Here is a 25,006-nt window from a genome sequence, read left to right as displayed (position 1 = left end):
ATCTGATTTCCTGCTGACTTCTCTAGCAGTTACATTTGGCTTTACACAAGCAACACCTGCAAGTAAAATTTTACAGTCTGACTGTGAGTATGGCTGAGCTGATTATTTTAACTGGAGCTCACAATGTCTGTGAATTCTTGTGAGATTAAAAAAACCCCTATATACACAAACGTTATGGTTTCCAAACACAAAAAATCCTTAAAAATTGTGAGCCTATTGTGAAGATCTCTGGAAAACTTCAACAGAAAAAGAAAGCAACCTAGTAGTAATCTCCCCAAACAATAGAAAAGAAATAAACAAGCTAAGTGGATTATGTTGCTTACAAAAATATGTAGAAATGGTTTTCATCTTTCTCTGTAGGTTCAGGAAACGGGCTTCAAATTTCTGTCCCTTTCATGTCAGTAAAGCAAGCGGTAGTAGCAATGTTATTGTAGTCCTAAAAGCATTATCAAAGCCCTTCATATTATGAAGGATGGATTTCCTTTCCAGGGTTTATTCAGAAGGGATCAGACTTATCCAGAGACTGAGCCCCATTATGCAACCTCTTCTCTCTCTGCAAACAGCCTTCTAGGCAACCTCTAAGCACCCTATTCAGTACAAGGTGTGCCTCTAGTCCAGTTCTCTCTTTTCCTTGTGCCTGGTTGGGTACAGCTGCTGGGCCTCCACAGTGATGTAAGATCAGGTTTTGCCTTCAAAGTTTGCGATTTGGACGATTCTGATCCCTTTCCCTTGGAAAGCCCCTATTCAAACTGTGAAGTCTTAGAGACACACACTGTCTTTCGTACATCCTTATAAAAGTTATCAGAAATTATTCTGGCCCAGTAGCAGCTAGAAATTATGGGAAAAAAAGATGGGGGGGAGGGGGCTAGGGGTGAGAAGAAAAAGAAGAAAAACAAGAAAAGAAAAAAGTACCACCTGATACAGAATGAAGCAAACTGTAAGAGAAATTAAATGCAAAAACTGTAAGAGAAATTAAATGCAAAAAAGTAATTAGAAGTTTGTAAAAAGACAGCATTTCCAAAAGAAAGCAAACACACATAACCTTCCCCCAAAAAAACCCACCACACTATAGGATTCAAAAGACAGTGCACTAAAAAAAAGCACAAAGAAAGTGATGCAAGAAAGATGAGAGAATTCTCCACGTAAGTGACAGGAGAGCTAAAACATGCAGTGTAAAGCTTGTGGGAAAGAGCAGATCTGTTCCCCCCTCCCCACTTCAAGTCTTGCAATTACTCACACAGAAAGAACTGCTTGGTTACATCCCTAGACTAATGTTTAGATTCTGGTTCTGCCTGTGGCTCTTGCTCACAGCCCTCTGCGAGATGTTGACATGTCATTTTTCCCCTCTCCATCCCCCATGCCTTGCCATGTGTTCTTGCCAACCTAAATGGACGAGACAGACTTTTTTTGGAGCAGACACTGCCTTCTTGCAGTTTTGTACAACACTGGTCAAAATTACTAGTCTCTAAAAGATCTAACTACTAATAAAGTGTCCAGAAGCAAGATTTTGGCATGGTTCAGTATTGCAGTAGACATACATTGATCTCACCTTTATCATGGCTACACAGTCATCTGAAAATACATTTGGGTTTAGGTTTTAAAAGAAGTCTAAAACATGCAAGATTCTGTCTTCTGTGAACTCCTGTGAAAAGCTCTGTATGAAATCATTTTCTTAGGTCAGTAAAAGGTCTAAAATACTGAAATATTTCCTCAAAAGTGGGAAATTTTCAACTGAGTGTCTGCCCCCTCCATCTTAATTTTGGTTCCGTCTTTAGCTTAATTGTAAATAATTGTATTTTGATTTTAGGACTTCTCCAGAAAATAACTGAAAAAATGGATTTTTAATGAGACTCCTAAATATTTCATTTTGAAAATATAAAAATGTGAAGTGACATTCATTTTGGTTCAAAATTGTTTTTTCCTAAAGTGGGAAATCAATGGAAAACAATCCTATTTGGCAAACGATTTTGTTTTCAGTTAATCCATATTTTGACACACATGGGTCATAGAAAAAATCATCAGGAAGGTCTATTTCCTTTGTCTACAATATTCTTCAGTAGGAACTGATGATGAATGAGAGCATTTGCATAATCAGATTTTTAATTTACATAGAGGTTTTAGCCTCTCAGGGGAAAAAAAAATAAGGATTATTTGCCTGGAATACAGAAGGGATAGAAAGACCCTAATGCTGCTTATCCTGTGGCACTTGCCTTGATATGGTAGAAGGGGAAGGTCACTGGAAAAAAGTCCTGCTGGATTTTTAAATGCACAATAGAATTCAGTGCAGAAGAAACATGCAGGGCCAATAACCTGGAGGTCAATGGACTAAAACCATTCTCGGCTATTATTTAGCACCCTACCATGGCACCAGGCCTAAAGCCTGGCTTTTGGGTATAACTGGGGCTCCAGCTGAGGTCCCACCTTCCCTCAAACCAACAGAATTATATGATCATTTGCAACATTTCCAAATATGGCAGACTCTGGAGGTTTGTGTTTTTGCGAGGTATTAAGGAGAGAACATCCTGTCCTCTTTCAAAGTACAGAGTCCTGAGTAGGAAGAATATCAGAGGAAACTACAGAGTTCATATTACATTCATACAAACATTCAGCTGAACCTAACTTCTGTGAAGGTACAACTCAGTGCTGCAGCTGAAAAGACAGTCTCCTCTCCATGTATTGCATTCCTGCCATCTACTTTGTGCTGGCCCTAGCGGCCAGTCAGTCAGTGCAGAGGGAAGGCAAGCCTGCACAGACAGCAACAGCGTGACATTAGATTTGCTGAAGTGTATCATGAAACCACCCTCAGGCATAACCAAACAGTACTCCCAGCTAAGCATGGTATATTGATATCCAGCTCATTCTCAAAGTCATTCAATCTGCACTTTCCCCACACCCTCTCTATTAATTTGACTCCAACACTTGGGGCCAAAGTGAGCACCTGGATTTAGGGAAAAATGGTAACTGCTGCTTTTCTCAACTGTGCAAAGGCTGGGAAGACACAGCTATCAAGTACCTGGTCATCATCAGCCAGGGAACAGTCAAGTATTTGGACCAACAGACCTAATTTAGATTTATACTTCACCTATACAATTAGCCATTTTTATACTATATGGATATTAATGACATTGTTACAACTGTGAACATACAGTTTGCTTTATTGCATACAAGTTCCCTGCATATTAAATGTACCTTACTAAGCAATAATAAATTTTATTTATTCAACGCCGTATGTGCTATGCAGTCGTCTTATTATTTGGTGTTATTACAGCTGCCAACCACTTGGACTAGTAGTACACAGTTATCATCATTTGAATGGATGGGAACTCAGGTCTTCCTGTACACGTGTCAAACTACTACTATAAAACAACAATTGTAGCATACTAATGAGACACATTACTACTGGCTGTTCTTAGAATTTGATTATTCACAATCACTTACTTTCATTTAGGTTGAGCATCAGGACTGCTCAGCACCAACTCTGTTCAGAAGACACTGTACCTGCCTGAATTAAGTAACCTTTTTACTTTGTATAACTCACCTAAGAATTATTCAGTTAAAAAAGCTTAGCTCATTTTCAGATTAATGAAGGGATTGTCCCCCAAAGAGGTTTCACCACACATTAGAATGTCAAAGTCCTTAGTGGCCTCTACCATACTCATAGGATCATGGGAAATTCAGCTTGGAAGGGACCTCAGGAGGCCTGTAGTCCAAACTCTGGCTCAATGTACGGTCAGCTATGAGATCACACCAGGCTATTCAGGGTTTTAACAAGTCCCAAGTCCTTTCATTTATTTAGCCCATGCCTACAAACACTCTTTGAGCTACCACAGCAGAAGCAAACCTCAGTACCAGGAGCACAGCGCAGAGCAATCTGAGCTGGATCCACCTGATCCAGGTTGATTCAGAAAACCCTTTGTGGGCCGAGCTGATTAGTTTCAGCACAGTTCACAATGAAATGACTATGGTATTTCTGGTCCCCAAGCTAGGAAGCATGCATAGAACTTGGGCATTTGCTCCTCTTCCTTTAAACTATTAGCTAGGGCCATCAAGAAAAGTGCTTATCCATTTTTTTCAAATTTATGAATAAAACAAAAGTACAGTTTCTTCAGGAAAAAAATACCCAGTTAATTCAGCCTGTTTCCTAGGCCTGGTTCTTCACGCACTGTTACACGAAAAGACCATGAAACAGAGAAAAAAAATGCATGCCTAAACAAGATGCAAGATCAGGGCTTGATGTTTCAAGGTTTCTTTCAGTCCTCTCTTGTTTCTGCATAAGACTATTGTTTATTAACCAGAAATCAGATTTATGTAACTAAAAATTACTGAGGAATAAGAAAACATCATTTTCATCAAATAAAAATTAATACAAGAGTCATAATCTAATATTTGAAACATTTTTAGAACAGTCTGTGTGTAAAACATCTAAGAATATAACTTTTTTCTCCCTACACATTGAAAGAAATTAGATTTCCCAAAATAGATGCAGAAGTAAATTTTGATGTGTATAGTACACAAATAATAATGATGCTGATAGAGAATCAGTAGCACATACAGGATTTTGCTAGTAGGGAAGAAATTCAAGGGCTGAAATTGCAGAAGAGGGAGAGGGGATGAATCTTTGAGTTTCTTGCTGCTGTTCACAAGATTAAAATTTAAGCAATCCAGAGTAAGAATGAGCAAACTTTATGTTCAAATATTTCTGGCTGTTCAAATTTAGTCTCCTGTTAAAGCTCTATTAAGAACCTTTCAGAGGCAAACAATGGGCTTTTCAAAAATAAGACAGCAAATCTCTGATAGAAAGAGCCAACTTTGAGTCAAACAAATGAAGATTATTAAACATTTTTTTAATAACTGAAAGCAGGAAAGAATTTTTTCTCCTTAAAATGTAGGATTTCACACATAGCTATCAGTCAATAAATATCAATAGATTTAAGGGAAAGCACTTATTAGTTTTCTATTTTAAACTGTTTCGTATGTTTCTGAAATAATCCAACTGTGTATTACATAGTTAAAATAACAAAGTGCCTTTGCATATAATTTTTTTAGGCGACTGCCAATTTTGAGAAGTGATTAAATTTCACGTAGGTAGAAAAGAGTTATAAAAGAAGTTACATAATGAAAACACCTTCACTATATAGGTAAAGTCCTTCCTGCTTGTACGAAGTCTGAACAACAAACTTCCACCTAACTTTGTAAAATAAGAGAATCCACCAACCCTGAACCATGGGCTCAGAAACTACAGCTAAGGAATTGCTTCAGTGCAGCTACTACTTCAGCCTACTGGCTGGAAAACTACCAAGCCTCGGAACCTTCTCTGCAGCATTTTAAAACCAGAGGCAGAGGAGAAAAAAAAAAACAGCAAAGAAATACAGCGTCAGCCACCTAACAGGGACTGAGCACACTCTTTAATTACAATTTCTGATTAATTTTTAGACTAAACATCTACCCACATCCTGTCACTACAAGCTAAAAAGTTATTACCAGAAGTTATTAGCCACAATCTTTTTTTCTCATTGAAGGGAGCAGCAAACAACTTCCGTCAGTGTTAATGAACGCAAGAACAACAGCTGCTGCTATTGTTGTTACATCCCTTCAGTGCTTAGTTTTTGGCCCGCTCCTTAGAAGAAACCATTGAAGAAAATTGTGCAGTTTCTGCTCAAGTTTACTACCACACTGGCTTCTAACCAATTACCAACCAGACAAATACAAGTTAGATATTCGAGGCTAAGAACAGCTTTCCCTTGTTGTGACCCATTTGCTAGCTGCAATCTACGAAAACAGAATGCGGTCCATGAAAGAATCACAAAACTTGATTAAAAACCAACACTTTCCCTGAAACATGCACATTCATAAACATGATAAAATGGGAGGGAGGAATGAAGATGTAACAAATATTGAAGCATTAGTCCCATTTCTTAGTAAAGAAAAGCCTTTGTGATTAGATTGCAAAACAGCACATATGGATTTTTCTTTCAATAAAGTAACATGACTCATGGCTTTTTTTTTTTTTTACTTTTCTGTAATAAGTAAGATCTCTTTAGATTAAAAGAGGTGCAGAAATACTACAATAAAGAATGTACAGCATGTACTGTATGATCCCTCATACAAACAAAGCAAGAAACAGAAGAAATTTCAGCCTGAGAAACCAAACTTCTGACACTTCCCAGGTCCTTCAGCAGGATGTATGCCAGACAATAATATTAAGGTTTGTATACTCTAGGAGAAATTGTTCCACCCCAACAGAGACCTTCAAGTAAGACTGTATATTATACACATGAAGCTAAGTAGTGGAAGATGTACTATATTTTCCATGAACAAAACCTTAAATGTCTTCTTTACTTGCAACTTCAAATGTAGTTTTCTATATGCAATTCATTTTGGACTGTAGATCTTTTTTCCTCTCCTTACAAACAATAATACCAAAGTCACTTCCCTTAGCATACAGAAACGTCCTAAATTTCCTCACTCAGTCTCTGAATTCTAATATACTTCAAAAATTCATGCAAGAAAACCATGTCTAGAATACAAATCATGGAATTAAATACTTTTTTTTCATAATTACCTAACTGCACTCTCCCAGGTCTAAGTCTACCAGCTGAAACTGGCATATAACTAGAAAGGAAGAGACTGAAAGTCTGGAATTACAGATTCCATCCTCTCCCAGAAGCATTTGCTGATGCAACTCACAAAAGGGGTGAGACTGGGCAGAAGCAGCACCATCTCTGTAATGGAGGCATTCATGTCCCTACCATTACATTTTGTTATCGTAATTTTGTGGATCTTTTATGAGGCCATGCCCCTCCCACAATAAAGCAATGAAAGCATATCAGTTAACGTATCAACTGAATATACAATTAAGAGGCATGGGAAAGTGGTCCCCTTATATTCCTGAAGTTAATTCCCTTCAGTTTAGAGAGACCAAGTTATGCACCAGGTTGCATAATATATGCACAACATTATATATATGCACTCCTTACATTGTTCAGACTCCAATTATACAAGTTGATTCAGAGGGACTGTACGGAAATCAAGTCTACCACATGCAGTTATTACTGTGCTATGCCTAAAAGATTTGAAGTGCGTTAGAACTTATATAAAATGGTCAAAACCACTCAACTCATCCCACAAACAAAAAGCAGCACAGATTTTCTGGAAGATGGCAGTAATCATGCAAAATTTTTGCAGTTTACTTGTAGAAATGGGAAGTAAAGAAGCAGCTCTCTAGGTAACTAGCACTCTTACAGTTTCTATGGATGCAATTAGTATCTCAAGGCAGCTACGAAATTTGCTCAATCCAAAAAAAAGCCTGTAACGTCTTAAAACCTAACACACTAATTTTTACATTCAGTATTTTATCCTCCTGAAAAAGCTATATTAACACAAACTGGGACTGGAGTCTAAATTAACAGACACAATAAATTTTGGAAGATAGCTGCAATAAAAGAGGTATATTTTTGCTAAGTAACGCACTGAACTATAGTAAAAAAATTTACAGCACTGAAAAGAGGACTTTTGACTTCACAGTGGACTTTGGAAGAGGTCACCTCTTGCTATCTAGCTTACTAGTGTTGATGAAAGCCTACAACACAGTATAAAACCTTTTCAAGGTCACGCATTTCAAACCCATGAAAAGCAATCTGGTTAAACTCAATTCTCTGTTTACTACCATCTTAGTTCCAAACAACTCAAATTTTATATCTGAAAGCTTTAAGTTAGGCCTTTAAAAGTATTTAAAGGAAAATAAATACACCTCCAATTCCTGAGTGAATTGCTAATGCTGAAAGTCAGTGATTTTTAAAAATTTACTCCAAACTTGATTATTCATACTCTAATAGTTGAACTACAGCAGGAGAATGAAAAACAGACACTACCAGGTCCACACAACATGTAGACTAGATTTCAATGAAATTAGAAATACCATAAAAATCAAACTGAAGGCTTTAGAAATCTCATGTACCATGGGCCAGTAACAGGAATGAAATGGTGTTGCAGTCTTTTAAACCAGACAGAACACAAAAACCCCCTTCTCTACAGCTTGGTTGTCTCCAAATAGCTCTTAACATTTCAGCCAAAGAAAATATTCTTGCAAACACATCCAGTGCTACAAAGATACAAAAAGCAACGTAAAACAAAAATACAAACTTAAGGAACTATTGGAGTAAAGCACTTCTTTCTTCACATAGAATCATGCTGGAAATCAGGAGCTACAGAGTTTAAGCATCTGAGCATCAGAAGCATTCTTTTAGTGATGTAAGGGATTGAAACATTTTTTTCCTGTCTTCTACTCCCCAGTTAACTTTACTAGAAACACGCAGGACAGGCTGATGTTACTTCCAAATGTTCTTTGTGCAAGATATTAGTCAACATTGCTCCATATCAAATACCCTCAAGGTATCTTGAAGACAAAAAAAACCAAAAATATTAACAGCTCAAACCTCAAACAGCATGTAGATAACTTAGAAAAAAAATTAATAACCAAAAGTCTTTCCCATAGAAGATAAAACCGTGAAGAGAGCTTCACAAGGAAGAACACAGAAGACGCCTGTATGTGTCCAGCAGTGCCTGTAAAATAATATTCTATTAAAGAAAATCTCTTTTCCATTGTGCTGCCTGGCATTGTGCCTAATTACTGTGGTAAAAAAGAAAAATGGATGAAAAATGATCCTGCACAGCTTTAACTCTCTGTAAGGTCTAACTTGAAAATTATATTTGGTCTCAACAAATGGTAATTTCTCTGCTAAAAAATACCTAGGATTGCTGAAACCTTAACAAGGTACATTTTAAGTAATATTTTAATATATTTTATTATAGCAAGACAGTAATTACATTTTATTAATAAGAAAGCAGTAAATCCAAAAGTTATGCTTTTTATAGACCTATTCCCCTAAACATCTCCAGTCATTATATAATAATTACCTCAAAGTCTCTGCCCAAATAAAACTCGAGTGGAAATTCCTTCATACCCAGCTCCCACAGCGTTTGGTTCTGACTCCAGAAAACTGATTTAATGGTAAGACACCAACCGACTGAAGCTGGTTTAATTTTCAACTCTGTGTTTTGTGGTTTTTTGTTTTTATTTAATCAAAAGAGAGACTCTCAAAAGTCTCTAACCTCTCTATACTGCACTTTTTCTTCTTGGCCTGAACACACTGCTATGTCCATTCAAAAGATTATCTACTGGTTTGAGCACCACTCAGTTCTATAAGATTAAGCCTATTTAACAGATGGTTCAAAGTAGGCTCCCAAGTGTTTTACCCATCATCACAGAGCAAAGCAGTGAATGGAAGAAAATGATGCTATAAATCCTGCAAGTACATCCACAGAATTTAACACACCTTTGCAGTTCTCAGTTAAGTTTAACAGCAGGTGGATGACCAAGTAAGCAAGTCTCTGAACTGAAAGAGGTAACTTTGACAACAATCTAGCAACTCTGACATCAAACTCTGTTTTTCCTTAAAGTGAGAGAATAGTTAACAAAAGCTACATACATTTCTATAAGAACTTCTGATATGAACTTGAGATATAATTAACAAATTGACAGCTTTACTTAAAAGGAATTCACCTTGAAGGTTGTTGCAGGATATCAAGTTGTACTTGTCTCTTCCGTTGCTGGGGAAGAATGATGCATAACAGCAGTTCCGAAATTATGCTTGTTCTGTATCCTGTCAGCATTCTATTTTATTAATTCTGTCAATGAGAAACAGACACTATGTTTGTTTTTTTCCTGACAACAGTGCAATGGGGGAAGGCAACAAGCTTGAAGACAGCTCAAGAATGTTCAATTGGTTTACAAAATGGGACACTACAGGACTCACCCTGACTGCAAAGTAGCAGATGGACAAAATACATACCAATTCCAGTTAAGTTTAGGACTGTTCCCTGAATCAGATTCCTATTACACTGCACATTGACAATACTTTATGGGAAGAGGTCAGTACCTTTATTGAACAAATGACACACAACAGACATTAGGAGCATTACTGCCACTATGCCCACCTCCTTAAAGGTTAGCTATAAAATCAGCAAGGTACCCACTGAGTTATCCAATATATGTAGATTCTGTTTTCTAGCATGAAAAAGTCTACAGATGTCGTGGTTTAACCCCAGCCAGCAACTAAGCACCACGCAGCCGCTCACTCACTCCCCCCCCACCCAGTGGGATGGGGGAGAAAATCGGAAAAAAGAAGCAAAACCCACGGGTTGAGATAAGAACAATTTAATAGAACAGAAAAGAAGAAACGAATAATGATAATGATGACACTAATAAAATGACAACAGCAATAATGAAAGGATTGGAATGTACAAATGATGCGCAGTGCAATTGCTCACCACCCGCCGACCGGCACCCAGCTAGTCCCCGAGCGGCGATTCCCCGCCCCCACTTCCCAGTTCCTATACTAGATGGGACGTCATATGGTATGGAATACCCTGTTGGTCAGTTTGGGTCAGGTGCCTTGGCTGTGTCCTGTGCTAACTTCTTGTGCCCCTCCAGCTTTCTCACTGGCTGGGCATGAGAAGCTGAAAAATCCTTGACATTAGTCTAAACACTACTTAGCAACAACTGAAAAAAAAAAAAAAAAAAAAAAAAAAAGGCACTCTTAGAAAAGCAAAAGGCTTTTTTCTGCCAAAAGTTAATCATTGTTTTCTCTTTGGATTGGTAAATATTAGCTATGAATATTAAAGGCCTTTCATGACAATGTTTAACATTTTATTCATGGTTCAATTTGATGCGAAAACATCATGCAGTATTTTCTTTTCTTTACTTGTAGTGACCTACGTATTGAGTATTTTTAGCTAGTAAAGCATTTTAAAGCTTTACTTTATTTTTTATTTCTTCTTCCGTACCAACCTTTCCAAGGGCTTTAAACAGCTTCCTGAAGTCATCAAAAACTTAAGATTTGCCTTCAACCTGACTGCGACATGCCCACATTCGCAAGTACTATTCATAATGAATCCACAACTAGGTGGATTTTTCCTTACTCCCAGGTTTCAGGAGCATGGCTTTTCTCCCATTGTTAGTTGCTAGCTATAATAGGTTTACATGGATTAGCTGCTTTAGTGTTGTGTCCCTGATAAGCTGTGATGCTAGGTAGCTAATCATCTTCTCCCTCCTTTTCATCACCCTTCTTCAATACAAGTTGTTCTTGTCTTTTTTCAACTGCCCCACTCCCTGCCCTTACAGGCCTATTGATCTTTTAACATTTCAGGGGACAGCTGTAGAATGTGTAAGCAGGCTATTAGTTGTCTTACTTCATCTTAAGAAATTGACGATTCTGTTACTGTCTAAATCAAACATAATCAGATATATAATTCCATCTTGTAGCTTTAAGTAACCTATCCCATTGTAAATGCTACACAGTTAAATCAGTGGCTCCGTTTCCGAGTCACATCAAGAAATGGTGTTGGATTAGAAGTAGACAAGACAACAGAATGACTCTGGTCACTGTGGGTAGATTTTCTTACCTTACTCTTTCCCAATTTTCAGACCAAACCTGCTCTTACTCTAATCAGTTCGACGGAATGAACAGATGACAATACAACTTTCCCACCATTCTTAACTGCAAATTACTAAGGAAAATAGTATTGACCTGTGGAATAATCATCTTCTATACTAGACCATGATTGTGAATCTGCACCTTTCTCAAAATGAATTTTGGAAAGGGGAAGAGCAGGATAGAAAACAGAATCAAGCAGACCTAGTGCTACTCTTCCTATCTTGCAAGGCATTTCTCAGGAGCAGAATACAAAGAACCAACCAAACAACTATTATGAATCATAGTGAAAGAACCATAGTATAAGCTACATACATTTCACTGCAGAGATAAAATTGTTCTGTATGGCTGTTGGTAGGGTTAAGTATCATCTAGGAGACAATAAGCACTCTCTGTTCTTGCTGAATATCATTCTGTACAAAATAGCAATGGAAAGGATTTTCCTCATTAACGAACCATGATGGGGGGAAGAATGAAACTTAAGACAGCTAATTTTTCCAGGATGATAATGTTCTTCATTTTTAGGTCATTTGAGTTCCATATTAATTATAGAAAGATGGAGGCTTTACAATCTCCCTGCTCCCTCTCTCATTACATATGTAACTGTAAAAGCTACCTTGCTGTAATAAAACATTAATCTCTGTACTTCTTATTATGGGATCACAGACTCATAGTGATGGATGACCATGTGTCAGAGCACATTTCCACAGTACACTAATATCACTGAGTCATCATTTGGAATGTGAAAGCACAAGTCCAGAATCTTGGCTAGACTACACCTTTTGGTTTGTTTGTTTTAAACCTACTTGCTAAAGTAGCTTCTGAGTCAACTCATATACAGAGATACCTGACATGTTATTTAAGTATACTCATACCTCATTGAATAATTCTGCATACATACAAATAAACAGAACTTTAACTATCTTCTGAAACTTGCCTTCCTTGCAGTGTTAAAGGCAGAGTTCATTATACCCAGGAACAGTAGTACAGGACATGGGCATGAATGTCACACAGATTTAAGCAAAAAAGACTGGAGAGGTACTAATTCATTGCAGTTGATATGACAGTTCTTGCTCTGTAATGCAGTAATGACAGAAATTAGAACACTTGTTAACTTATCCGAAGGTATATCGATGCAGTTTAGTTCATCTGCAGACCTGCAGAAAAAAAAATTTTGGCACATACCTTCATTCAGCTGATATTCAAATATAATTCCTAATGTGGCTTTTTACTCTTTTTTTGTGTTGTGTGGCCCAGGACAGCCTCAATCTACAAATACATCTGAAAGATACATTTACCTATTTACAATAGATATTTACAGCTGCTTCTAGATGTAAAAAAAAAAAAAAAATACTAGACCGAAAAAGTGTGTCAGTCAGCAGCTTTCACTAAGAAGTAGTAAGTAAAAAGAAGCAAACACTTGATTTGCAAGTTCTCAGAAGCTTGGACTGGAAACTATAGAAAAGTCTAAGCTCAAAATGACTGCACTCTCTCAACCTAAGATTCCTAAATCTTTAATTAAGAACAATCCTCATGCAGAAAGTTAAGTACAGTTCTTTCAAATATCCTACCTCTCAAAGCTCATTGCCCTGGTCATGGAAATTACAGTGTGCAGGTCAGCCAACTTAAAAGTCTTAAAATAAGAACTCATTTTAAATTTTGGAGAAAGACAAAAGAACCACTGGCTCCTTGATCCTTTTATCTGAAGGAAAACTGGGACCTAACTCTAGTGCTACTGACAACAATTTTTATAACATGAATACACATAAATATCCAAGTAAGAATAGTACAATATAACCAATGCACTGGCATATATATACACACACAGGTACATATATTCTCAGCAAGTTCTATGCAACTTACATAAACAGGTCATCTGGAAGCAGGGGAGGGGGGACACAAAACAAAAAAACTCAAAAATTTAATCTATGTTATGTATCTAATTGCATATGCATAATCCATATAAGTATGCATAAATCAGTCTCTTGCACACACTACTTACACAGAATGTGCAAATCTCCCACACCTCTGAGAAAACAAATTGCAAAACCATACCATCTTACTTGTTGATTCTTACAAAAAGGAAGCTTTACAGTGGGAAATCCCAGTCTTTGGATCAAAACAATCAAAATCAGCATCACATTGGTATCCATGGGATGGTGTCACTTTGCCAATCTATGTATTTCTCTAACTCGAATTATACATGTATACATGTATACCCTTTGCAGAATATTTTCCCTTCATCCTATCCAACACAGAATGTTGAGTTTCACTTACCCTTCACTGTGTCCTCTTTTGTAGGGCCACACTAATGTTAGTCAAATAAAATAAAAAAGTGTTTGAAGTTCTAACTAAGCATTTAACATTTTCAGTGCTTATACAAACTGAGTTATATATGAAGTTATTTTATTTTCTGAATAATTATTAAGCAGAAAATACAGAGCAGTAAGTATTTCTTTTTAGAGAAAGATCTTAACATCATGTAAACTGAAAAATAAAAGTATGAAATTCACATCTTCAGGTTTCACTATCACTGGACATTATTCACATAACAGGCTTAACAACTACTTTTGGAGGAGTGACTGTAACAAATAAAGGGTGCCCATGGTCATTTATCTTCTGCAAAAGCAAATGTGCTTTGTTGGTGGCCAACAGCCATCTGAGAGACCTATGTAGTGCTTTTGGATTAAGGCTAAAGAAATCCATGGTTAAGATATTTACTGTAGATGTACAATCAGGACACAGGAATAGCAAACTGATTATTTCTTACCATCATTCCACAAAATTTCAGTATTCATAATCTAATAAGTATAAGTCTTTAAGGATTCAAAAAACACTTATTTCTTTAGTATTTTATACTTCCTATCACAGTTCACCTGAGTAAACAAGAGTAACTAACTGTTTGGAAACTGCAGCTTTTCTTGTTATTTGTATCAGAAATTATATGTCTGCTTCTGTTTTTAAGTAACACTACAATGCTCTCTTTCCCTAGGCATGTTGTTTCTTCATAATTTCTTTCAGTTCTCATTTGCTTTAATTAATTGTTGCCTTTAGCAAAAGCATTACAATTAACAATACAACACATCAACATCCACCAGACACCAAGAAGAAGGGGTAGATACAGACAGTCAATAACCAAATGCTCCACTTTTAAAATGAAAGGTTATGTTAGGCACTTCATAGAACAAGCATGCCTTGCTGTTGCAACAACTCTTTGTGAAGAGGTGAGTCATTTAGCTGTGCTGTATGTTAGTAACTGCAATCTGTTACAAGTGATTAGTTTTTGGACAAAACCTATTCAAAACAAATCTGTTCTATGTTTAAGCATGGTCAGGATAGACATACATAGTTTAAACATCACCTGAAGTGATAAAAGACACAGCCAAATGTGTTGTGCTCTTCCCCTACAAATATATCCAAGAAGTTTTATGGGCGTAACAGGGCAGACTGCTCTGATCTCTGTAAAGCAGCTATTTTCGCTCAGATTTATAAAGCTGAAATGAACTGCACACTGAAGTGCTTATGTCTTTCCACTAACAATAAAGGTTGTGCAGATGATTAGCTCAGATGCTGTGTAGACAATGTGTTTATACTGTAGTTGCACAAAGCTAGACAAGCTGAATACTCTTCACAGAAGTGTAACCTGCGTGTTTTCCTTGGCCTTTGAAACTACTTCGAAATATTCTGTTTTGAACTTTCTGCCAGAACACCTGTTTCTTTGTCCTTGTTCTCTTCAAGATACTAGCAGAAAAGGTCACTTGTACTAATAAATCCATGCCAGTTTTAAAATTTTAACTGTAATTAAACTGTAGAAAAACACTATCATGAACAAACACCTGAGTATTTAAAGAATGGTTTTATGTTTACAGAAAGTACTGGTAGTTAAGAATATTCAAAATTGACAGTTTTCGTATAAGGCGACAGCACAAGGCCTCATACCACTCAAACATTTAAAAACAAAGCTAAACAATGCATATGCTTTCTAACTATCATCTATAAGTTGGTACATTTTTCCACAGATAATTCTTCAGCATTTCTGAAGGCAGGAGGGAACAGGATTTCAAAATGTCACACAGAGAAAACAAGCAGTAAAATCAGGGAAAGAATCCAGATCTCCCAGTTCCTAAATGGTACATTCAGTCCATTAAGCCTCTTCAGCTTTTTCAGGAACCACAGTTTAATACAAAGACAGTCTAAATTATGCGAATTTCACCCCCCAAAACTTAACTAAAATTAAATTTCACCATTTTTTTACACCAAGGACTAAGAGTAAGGATGAAGGTTTCATACAGAAATGAGAGAAAAAAAGCTGAAATGATTAAAGTTACTTTGTCTCTGTCTGAAAAACAACAGATTTTTTCAGAAGTCAGACTTACAGCAAAGGAAAATGAGGAATTGTGAAGCAAACAGTAGAGCAGAACTAATTTCTGAAACCAGCAAAATCTTTCAAACAGGATTTAGTACAGAAAAGGAAGTATGTTACACAGAATGCTATCTCAAATAAGGATTAGAAATGGGAAGTTCTCATGTAAATTCTACTTTTCTCTAGACACAGATCGAACAATACCTAGAAATCTGCCAGTTACATGAGATGTCTCCATTAAAGTGAAAAAAGGTATATCTTAGGGAAAAGTACTTCTCTGGTGATTTGACACTCGAAAATACTTGAATTTCTGATTCTAAAACAGCACACTGAAAACATTAGAACCAATAAGGACAGTTTTAATGTTAACTCATTTTTTTTCTTTTTCAATGTCCAGCAGTAAAGAATAAAGAATACAATGGTACCTATCAGTGGACAAAAATTGAGGAACGTGAAATATTGGTAATGTTTGAGACAAAGCCATAACTAAACTCCTAATACTCAGAGGAAACAAAAAAATCTCTACTACAAACTAAACATATGTCTTATTTCCCCATGCATTTTCTTCCCCCTCTCTAAAGTGTTTGCTATTCTCTCTCAATTTTTCTGATAAAAACATTAAAGATTCGTCATACAAAGGGTAGCTCCCAGTTACACTGGAGAGCCACAGACATTTCAAAGAACACCTAAACCTTAGAGGCCACAAATACAGTCTAGCAACAAACACTTTTACAAGTATTTATGACCTTTAATCTTTTGTAAATTCTTCTGGTTTTGAAAGCTAGAGTGCAATGCCAGCTTATATGCAGCTTTTTATTGGCTGACTATTTGACTTTGAAAGCAAAAGGCAGATTTAGGTCAGATGCTAATTTATTATTTCCTTTAAAACGTCATACAAGGAAGTCATCAAAACAGTCCAGGAGAGAAACCCCAGTCAAAAGAAACTCTCTTTTGGAATCCAGATCTCTGATAAACAAGTTGCATGTGGCAAAGCAGACGATACCTGCACAGTGAAGTATTTCAGAACTACTTGCTCATCTTATCCATCAGATATGGATCCATCTGTTTCTCCGTTTCAGACTGACGTTAAACCTTGAAATCAGAATCTTCTTACTTTTAAAGCAGTACTACCATCCCAAAGGATTCTACACTATTTTTTTAGCTAGTAACTAGGTACTGTTTGCTGCCAAACAGTAGCAAAATAAGCACTAATGTAAGACATGTCAGAATCAGCTCTATCTTCAGGCAAAAACATTTGCAGTCTCCACTAGAGCCCGACTATCTCAGGAAAAGAGAATAGGTGAGTAGAATCCTTAGAAAAATTCAGACATCACTACAGTGCTTTCTAATAGCAAACAAAATTATACTGCAGAAAGCAATTAATGCTTTTCATTTGAGTTCCTCAACCCCTCACTGTTGCAAGAAGTGCCATGGACTCGGGAGTGACTTAAATTTTACAAGTTTATTTCCAATTAAAAACTGTAACTGGGGGGAAAAAAAAAAAAATCTATTATGTACAATGCAACCAGGTCACAGTAACGCCCAAGAAGGAAAGAAACTACTTCTTGTCAGCATTTTCCAGAACCACAGAAAACAACCTATAGACAGTGTGTCCATTTATTAGGGCCCAAATCCCACTACTTTGTCATAAGTTATTCAGGCAACACCACTGGAACACAGAGACAAGATGTTGTGATAAAGTTTCTATTTGCGAAATAGGTTGGATTGCTACTTCTACCAAAGTCCTAATGAAACACAACAGATTCTTCCACAGTCAGTTCTTCTTGTTTTAGTCTCAGTAGTCCTTTCCGGTAGCATATAGCAATCCTTTACATGTATTACATAGGCTTTTTTTTTTTTGCGGGGTGTGGGTAATGACAACAAAAACACCCAAGTGCAGGTTATCATCTATTCCTGCTTTACTAAACAAAGTATTACAGCAGCTTTTTCTAACAGCAGAATTTGAAAAAACTCATACAAACACTAAAATATTTCCTTGGTTTGAAAACATCTATGCACTAAACTCAGCTTGTATATACACTTCTGAAATTTCCAAGAAATGTCAACATTTTGTTTCAAATGCATGTGGCAGTAGAATCTCAGCACAGCTTCATTTTCGTGATGGTAAACTTTGTGGGCAGAGTTTGGGGATGGCTGTGGCATGGAGATGGACAGTCAAAATGGTCATCAATCTCCCATGCAATACAGCAGAAAAAAGGTATAACGCTCTTTTTAATTTAACACTGATATAATAAGACTTAAGATTAACAACACCTAACATACTTTTTTCTTCTAAGGTTCCAGCAAATTATATGAATCTTAATTCTCTTTAAAATAGTCAGGGAGTCTACTCCCCGTGGCTGAAGAGATGAGCTGGAAATCTGTGCTGTATAGCCCCAAATGATAGAGACAGATGATAGAGAGAGAAAAATTAAGACAAAATTTAAAAAAACTAAGCCACTTATTTGGGTCTGTAAAGTATAACTTTGTTTTTAAAAATTTAATCAGGTCAACAATACTGGTAGAAGTATCTACTTCTTACAAATTTTAATCTACATACCTGTAGATACTTCTAGCTAGGAAACCAGTAGGAATTGTTCTCTGCTGATTGTGGTTTATATATGTCATCCATTAGCAACTTAAGCTTTTGAAGTTATGAACAGTAATTCTGTACAGTCTTAAAGACCTAATAGTACTTTTTGATGCCAAAGGATTATTTAATATTTTATAAGGAACATAATACAAATGAAAATAAATAACACCTTTCATGTCTTGAATCACTAAAAGCTACAGGGATTCACATAGTATTTTTCAAAGTAATAGATCACAACACTGATGCTAATAGAGCACAACACGGATGCTCATAGCTCCATTAGAAACATTTATATGCAAAACACTGCTTTTTCCAATCATGAATTTCTTTTGAGATTCATTATTGCCCTATAGTACTTTTGTCTGAAAAGAGACTCTAGGGAGATGACACTTTCCTTGGTTAGCATTGTTGTAGCTGACAGAATGCATAAAAGGCAAACCGCTTTTTCTCCAGCTTTCAGCCTGAGCCAATCAAATGCAGAAATTCTCAGTCTCTTCTAATCTTGAATTTGGGATTTTGAAGTTTAGAGAATAATTGTAGCTTTCGAGCACAGAATCATTTTGTCACATAGCCCATTCTAGCTTGCGCAAATGCTACTGATGCCCTAAATACCATTAATAAAAAAAAACTTCTTTGCATTGTAGACATGGCAGCCTGATTAAAAATGATTGTATACTGTTACCATTAATGCACATTTCATTATGAAGAAATGATCTCTGAAGGCACCTTACACTTACCTTCCTATCAAAAAATAATTTATACCTGGAAATGTTTTTTTATTCTCTCTCAAGCTGGTATTATAGGCCCCTGCCTGGATTCCTGGGCCCTGCTGTGTTAAATACTTGTACAAAAAGACAATCTCTGCACTGAAGAGCTTACAGAATCTTTCATTTTATTTTTAGACAGAGTGACTGGAAAGTACAAGTAACAAGATGATTTTGAACATCATGATAAGCACTGTTTAATCACTGTAAAGGCTTTATAGATATCACAGCAAATGAGAGTTTCAAAAGGATGGACTTGAAAGGAAGGAAGGTGACCTCAAAGGATATCTGGAGGCAGTTTCTTCTAAACACAAGGGAAGGTAAAACAAAAGAGGCTTGTTAGAAAGCTTGATAAATAACCAACCAAGACACTTTGACTGCTCATTTGTAGTTCAGAATAAAAACTAACAGTAAGTGAGGCAATAGCTAAGGCAGAGCAGCCCACAACTAAGCAGCTTGCTTTGGAAGTAGCTGGAAAGATCCTGTCACAAGTATACTTAAGAAGCATGTAGAGAAACCATACAGGCTGGCTAACTCCAGAACCAAGTAAATGACACTAGCAGCAGAGTTCTGCGTTGACGTTAACTGCACAAAATTGGGTTCAGGCTTCATAGAGGGGGGTTTTGCTCAGAGTGAGGGAGAAGTCTGGGATTTGGAAAGCTTTTTGGCGAGTTCTGTTTCTGGTTTTGTTCCAGTTCAGTGCAAGATACTGCACAAAGTTATAAATGGCAACAGCATTTAACATCACCCAAGAGTTCAATGCTTAAGAAAAAACAAGCATTATTTCATTAACAGTGACAGTTCAAGCTACACCTATACTATCTCTTCACCCCTGGCTCCTCAGTTCTTATAAAAGCCCCATGAGTTGAGAAGCCACCTAGAAAATAAAGGTCTATTAAGGTCAAGACAACCCAAGTACCAGAAAGATACTTCATCATATACTGGGACAAAAGAAAAGCCAGAGCTGAACAGGCAGTGTAATCTGGCCCAAGTCTGCTAATAATACAGACACCTGAGCTGGCATCAATTCAAGCTAATGCAGCCATATGGTGTGGGTCAGCCCTGTGTGGACACAATGGGACACAAAGAAACTGAGTTTCATTAACACAGCACTGGGGGTAAGCTAACAACCTCTGCTTCTCCACAAGCTCTGCTACCTTCCCAACAGTCTACTACATCCAATGCTAGGTCAGCAATTCTGTACTGCACTCCATTGCTCTGTTATGCATCAACAACCAACCATGTTCAACAGTAACTGCAGCCATCTGTTTCCCTTTTCCAGGCCCCCACTAAAAACATTTCTGACATCAGCACTGTCTCCATAGCACCTAGAACACTTAAGTGAATTTTTCCGGTTTTAAAGCAAATCAGAGCAGAAAACTGGACAGATTTAAATGCAAGATGACATTTAAGAATTTAATAAACTACTCCAAATGGCAAGGAGTAACTAAACTATGTGCAAGTCCCTTTTTCATATGTTCACAGAAATTCTGACTCAGCCAGTGTGAACCTGTGCAGCCAACAGAAAGGATCTTTTGCACTTATTCCCTCCTGCTATATGCATTTTCACCATATCCTTTGCACTGACACTAGCACCTCAAGCAGCCCTGCACAGTCAACTAAACCAAGGAACTGATGCAGCTAAAAATTGTGTTGGATTGCTCATCTTAAAGCTAAGCGTGGATCTGCACCCCCAAAGTACTATATCGTATCACAGCATGTCACACTGTAGCTGACAACTTTGAAATCTTTATGTGACTATTTATAGATAAATTGGTAAACAGGGCAAAAAGAGTATCCAAATCAAACTTGCTACTACTTGCTATTCTGCCAGTCAGCAGTCTTACCAGTCATATTCCACTGGATCCCTTCCTCTGTCAGAAGTGCCTCAAGTTTGATACACCTCCTCTGAAAAGAATGTGCAGCTTTTGCCTCTGCTTCCAACATTTTTCTTCATTTCATTTTTTACTGTACCAAAAAAAGTTATTGGCCACCAGTCCTCTGTGGGTTTGTTTTTCCTTCAGAATGGAAATAGTCATACTTTTGAAGCAGTATTAAATCATTTGATACTACATGTGTAATTTATATGGAGTCTGCCCCCTATTGACAGTTATTATCCCTCTGCTTCCTCTAACCCTTTTAGTTTACTGTGGCACATTCAGAACAGTCTCAGTGAAGTAACCCTACAGCAGACAGCATTTTCTCTAAAAACGTATCCCGTAGGATCCCATAACAGCAAGTCTCACAAAATTCTACTCACACAAGATAAAAGATATTTTGAAAAGGCTCACAAAGTTAGTTTCCAGTATCTTAAACCACAGAAGACAGTTACATTGATTTTATACCAATGCTAGTAAATATGTGTTTTCTAGAGCACAAATAAATCATTTGACACTAAATATTTGATTTTCAAAACTGAAAGCGCATTAAACACTAAAGCAGAAAATATGCCTCCATGTTAGATTTTTTTTTTTGAAGTGTAGCTTAAACATTATTCTCACAAATTAAATAAACATCATATATCAAACTGTTTGACCTTGTTTCAGTACCAGTGCTATGCAGTACATAGAACTATAGAAATTGTAGATATCTGCATCTGAGACAAATTCCAGTCTGTAGCCTGGATGAACATGTGATGGCACAGTAATGTTTAGCACTAACACTTCTTGGGGACTCTTTCCAAGTAGCCACTTAGGAAAAATGGCCTTTCGATAGGTATTAGTGTAGTAGCTATATTTTTTTTCCTTTTGCCTCATTTAAAATTCTTGCCACACTGCTCTGGGTGTGTACCCTTCGTTACCAGGCCACTTCTTACCTTCATGCCTGTAATTGGAGAGTAATAATGCCATAATGGGCTCACAATGTCAGTGAGGTGCAAGCCAAATCAGATGCACTATATTAGCCTCACCAAATTAAATCTTCATTTGCAGAAGGACATTCAAGGGATACAGATGTAAAACAGAGCTAAGTTATCCCCCCCCCCCAAAAGCGCGACAAAGGAAGCTGAGTCTCATTATTAGCACATCAAATATTCTTTGTCCAATATGAGGCTTATGACTGCTGGGAGCTTTCTCTAGCCTTCTGTGATAATTTATTTTTTTTACAAATTTTGAATTTCTTCAGTCTTTGTGATGAAAGAAGAAAGATTTACAAAACATACCCCTTCTCAACCTTATGTATTTACCACTGTGACCTGTATACATACCATAAAAGACAAAGTGCAGTGACCCAATGATGTGTCTGGGAAAACAGCTTTCACTGATCTAGTGTATGTACAGGCTATGCATTGCAATTTCAGTGTTCAAGTTCTACATTTGAAAAAAAAAAAAAAACCAACTAAACGCCAACATACCACAAGATGAAACATTAGTGACTGCTACATGAAATTGGTATCAATAATTTTAGAATCTATGTCACTCCGACTTCAGAGCACATATTAAATGTGTTTATTATCGTGCACTAGAAGGATAACTGAAACTTCAGAACTTTGTCTACACTAACAATGAACACAAGAATATTTCTCAAAGCCCAAGCAAAATCTTTTATGTTAAACTTGCTTGCAGTTGACACCAACAAAACAGAATGATGTCATATCATCACAGCTAAGTTGCAAGTAAAATACACTCTCCATTCAACCATACAGACAGGCTCTGAAGCAAAATGGAAGTACCCACACCTGGAGCTCACAGAGTGGTGACTGTTTATGGACAGTTTTGGGTTTTTTTCCAATGTGTACAGTCACCATACTATTCTAACTTACTAAGTTTTTTAAAAGCCTAGAATTTGCTCCAGCTAACACTGGCAGGCTAGAAACAGCATGATGTCTTAAGTATCCAGTTCAATTTTGTGTAAGGTCTGTAAAGCACTTATCTTAACAACAATTTGTCTCTTTTCCCTTATCACCTTGATTTGAATGTTTCTGAATCTTACTACTCTGAGAGTTATTAACTTAAAATTTAGCCATTTTGAGTTTATTGTCATTTATTTATCTGAGGTTCACTTAGCTATTCTATAAGTGCAACACTAGCATACAGAAAGGTATCCCATGCTTCCTACATAAGAATTATAGTATTATAGTCTGCTTAATCTGGATTATTTAAAGTCCCTATTTAAACTGTGCAAGCACAGCATAAAAGAAGTACCATGTGTGCAAAAATACATTTCTGTTTTGATTTGGTTTGACTTTTCTTTCCCCCAAAAGTCCACAGAAAATTATTGGGTTTTTTCTTCAGTTGCAACAATTAATAATTCATTTCCCCAGGGTTTATGCTGGCATCAAGTGATAGAGATTGTGTATAAAAGTTTTGTCCAAAGGCATGCTGATTTATTATAAAAACAGCCATGTTAATATCCCCTGCATTTAAAACAGAGGATTTAGTTTTTCCATAACAAATAATTTTCTATCAAATTAAGTTGATCAATATTTGTTTTTCGGCTTCTACGGAAGCAAGACTAGAAAATTTTACAAGGAATCTCACACTACATTCCCACTTGACAAAACGGGCACATCATGCATAGCTTCTATTTACTAATAAGGCACTGCAAAGTTTGGGGGACTGCAAACTAAATAAGAAGAAAAATATACTGAACCTTGAGGAAACTATCTTTCTGTGGCTTGACTTGGCACAGAAATTACTTCCAAACCCATTTACAAAAAGTTTGCAAATTCATAATTATCATTTGTGTCCTGATAATAAAAATAAAATAATAAATCCTTATACAGAATTCACATAACTACAGTAAGTACTTCTCATAAATGCAAACTAATTTCCAACAATGTAAAATTTATTTTACTCTCAGTATCTAATCAGACATAGTGATTTTTAAGGGACCAAAGACAAGGCCAAAACACTGCATGAATGGACAACTAAATTAATTTCAAATTAAAGGAATTATTCAAAAACAGAACTAAAAATCTTCTACAGTGCCTGAATCTGCAATAATAAGCCACATAACTAGCCAGAAAGACCACAGGAATCAATATTACTACCCTGTAATAGCTCTGCCAGTAAAAAAGATGGCTGACTGAAAAAAGTTTCTTCCAACACAAAACATTCATTTTGTTTGTACTGCAGCCATTTTAATACAGGACTTGACACTGCTAAATCAAACTCAGTAGGAATTCCACCATTGATTACAGTGAAAAGGAATCAAAATGTTTATCTCAGCCTCTAGGCCAGAAGGCAGCACAGCTCTAGCAGCAGTGGTAGTATCTCTGAACTCACAATATTATTAATGGTTACTTAAGTAAATTTTAATTAAACCATTTCACTCCTGTACTTTCCCAAACACAGATGACATTTTGCACTCTTATAACTAGCAGCCTTCCTTTCACAAAAGCTTATACTTTAATAAACAGACAGCCAGAACAGAGGTAATAAAACAATAGTTACCTTCACTGTTAAGTTTGGTCTCAACCTAGAAAATTACTTGCCTGCACCATACCAGAGAGCTCAACCCTGTCTTACTCTGTGCTGGGTGGCAGCTTTCGGGTACTGAACTGAGTGGGGGCTGCTGTACAGCTTTTTTTTTTTTTTTGGTGTGTGCGTGTGTGTGTGTGTTACTACTGCCCTCACAGCATTCTAAGAATCTCATGCTTAGCTACAGGGGCCAGATTTTCAATCGATTAGTTCACTTAGGCACAAAATCAAAATGGACGAATCTTCGCAAGAGCTCAGAACAGTCAGTGCTAACCTCTTTTGAAAATCTGTCCCCAGTTATAGATGCCAAGTACTTGAAAACCTGGCTCTGAGCTCTTAAAAATCTGTTTTCATATGCTAAAAAAAACCACTGC

The 25,006-nt window shown here is 36.7% G+C and overlaps 1 protein-coding gene across 2 annotated transcripts in view; it reads right to left on the bottom strand.

The window, feature by feature from the left end:
* Positions 1–25,006, bottom strand: part of SMPD3 (sphingomyelin phosphodiesterase 3) — a 125,851-nt gene that overhangs the window by 85,255 nt on the left and 15,590 nt on the right. The window contains exon 2 of one of the 2 annotated variants that reach the window (XM_030026134.2): positions 9,563–9,687. The exons of the other annotated variant lie outside the window; for it this stretch is intronic. The gene's annotated coding sequence lies outside the window, so the exon portion shown is untranslated. The remainder of the gene's footprint in view (positions 1–9,562; positions 9,688–25,006) is intronic. 2 annotated transcript variants of the gene reach the window in all.

Source organism: Aquila chrysaetos, chromosome 9 (assembly GCF_900496995.4).
Source record: "Aquila chrysaetos chrysaetos chromosome 9, bAquChr1.4, whole genome shotgun sequence".
NCBI classification, from domain to species: Eukaryota; Metazoa; Chordata; class Aves; order Accipitriformes; family Accipitridae; genus Aquila; species Aquila chrysaetos.
This window is presented reverse-complemented; position numbering and strand designations above follow the sequence as displayed.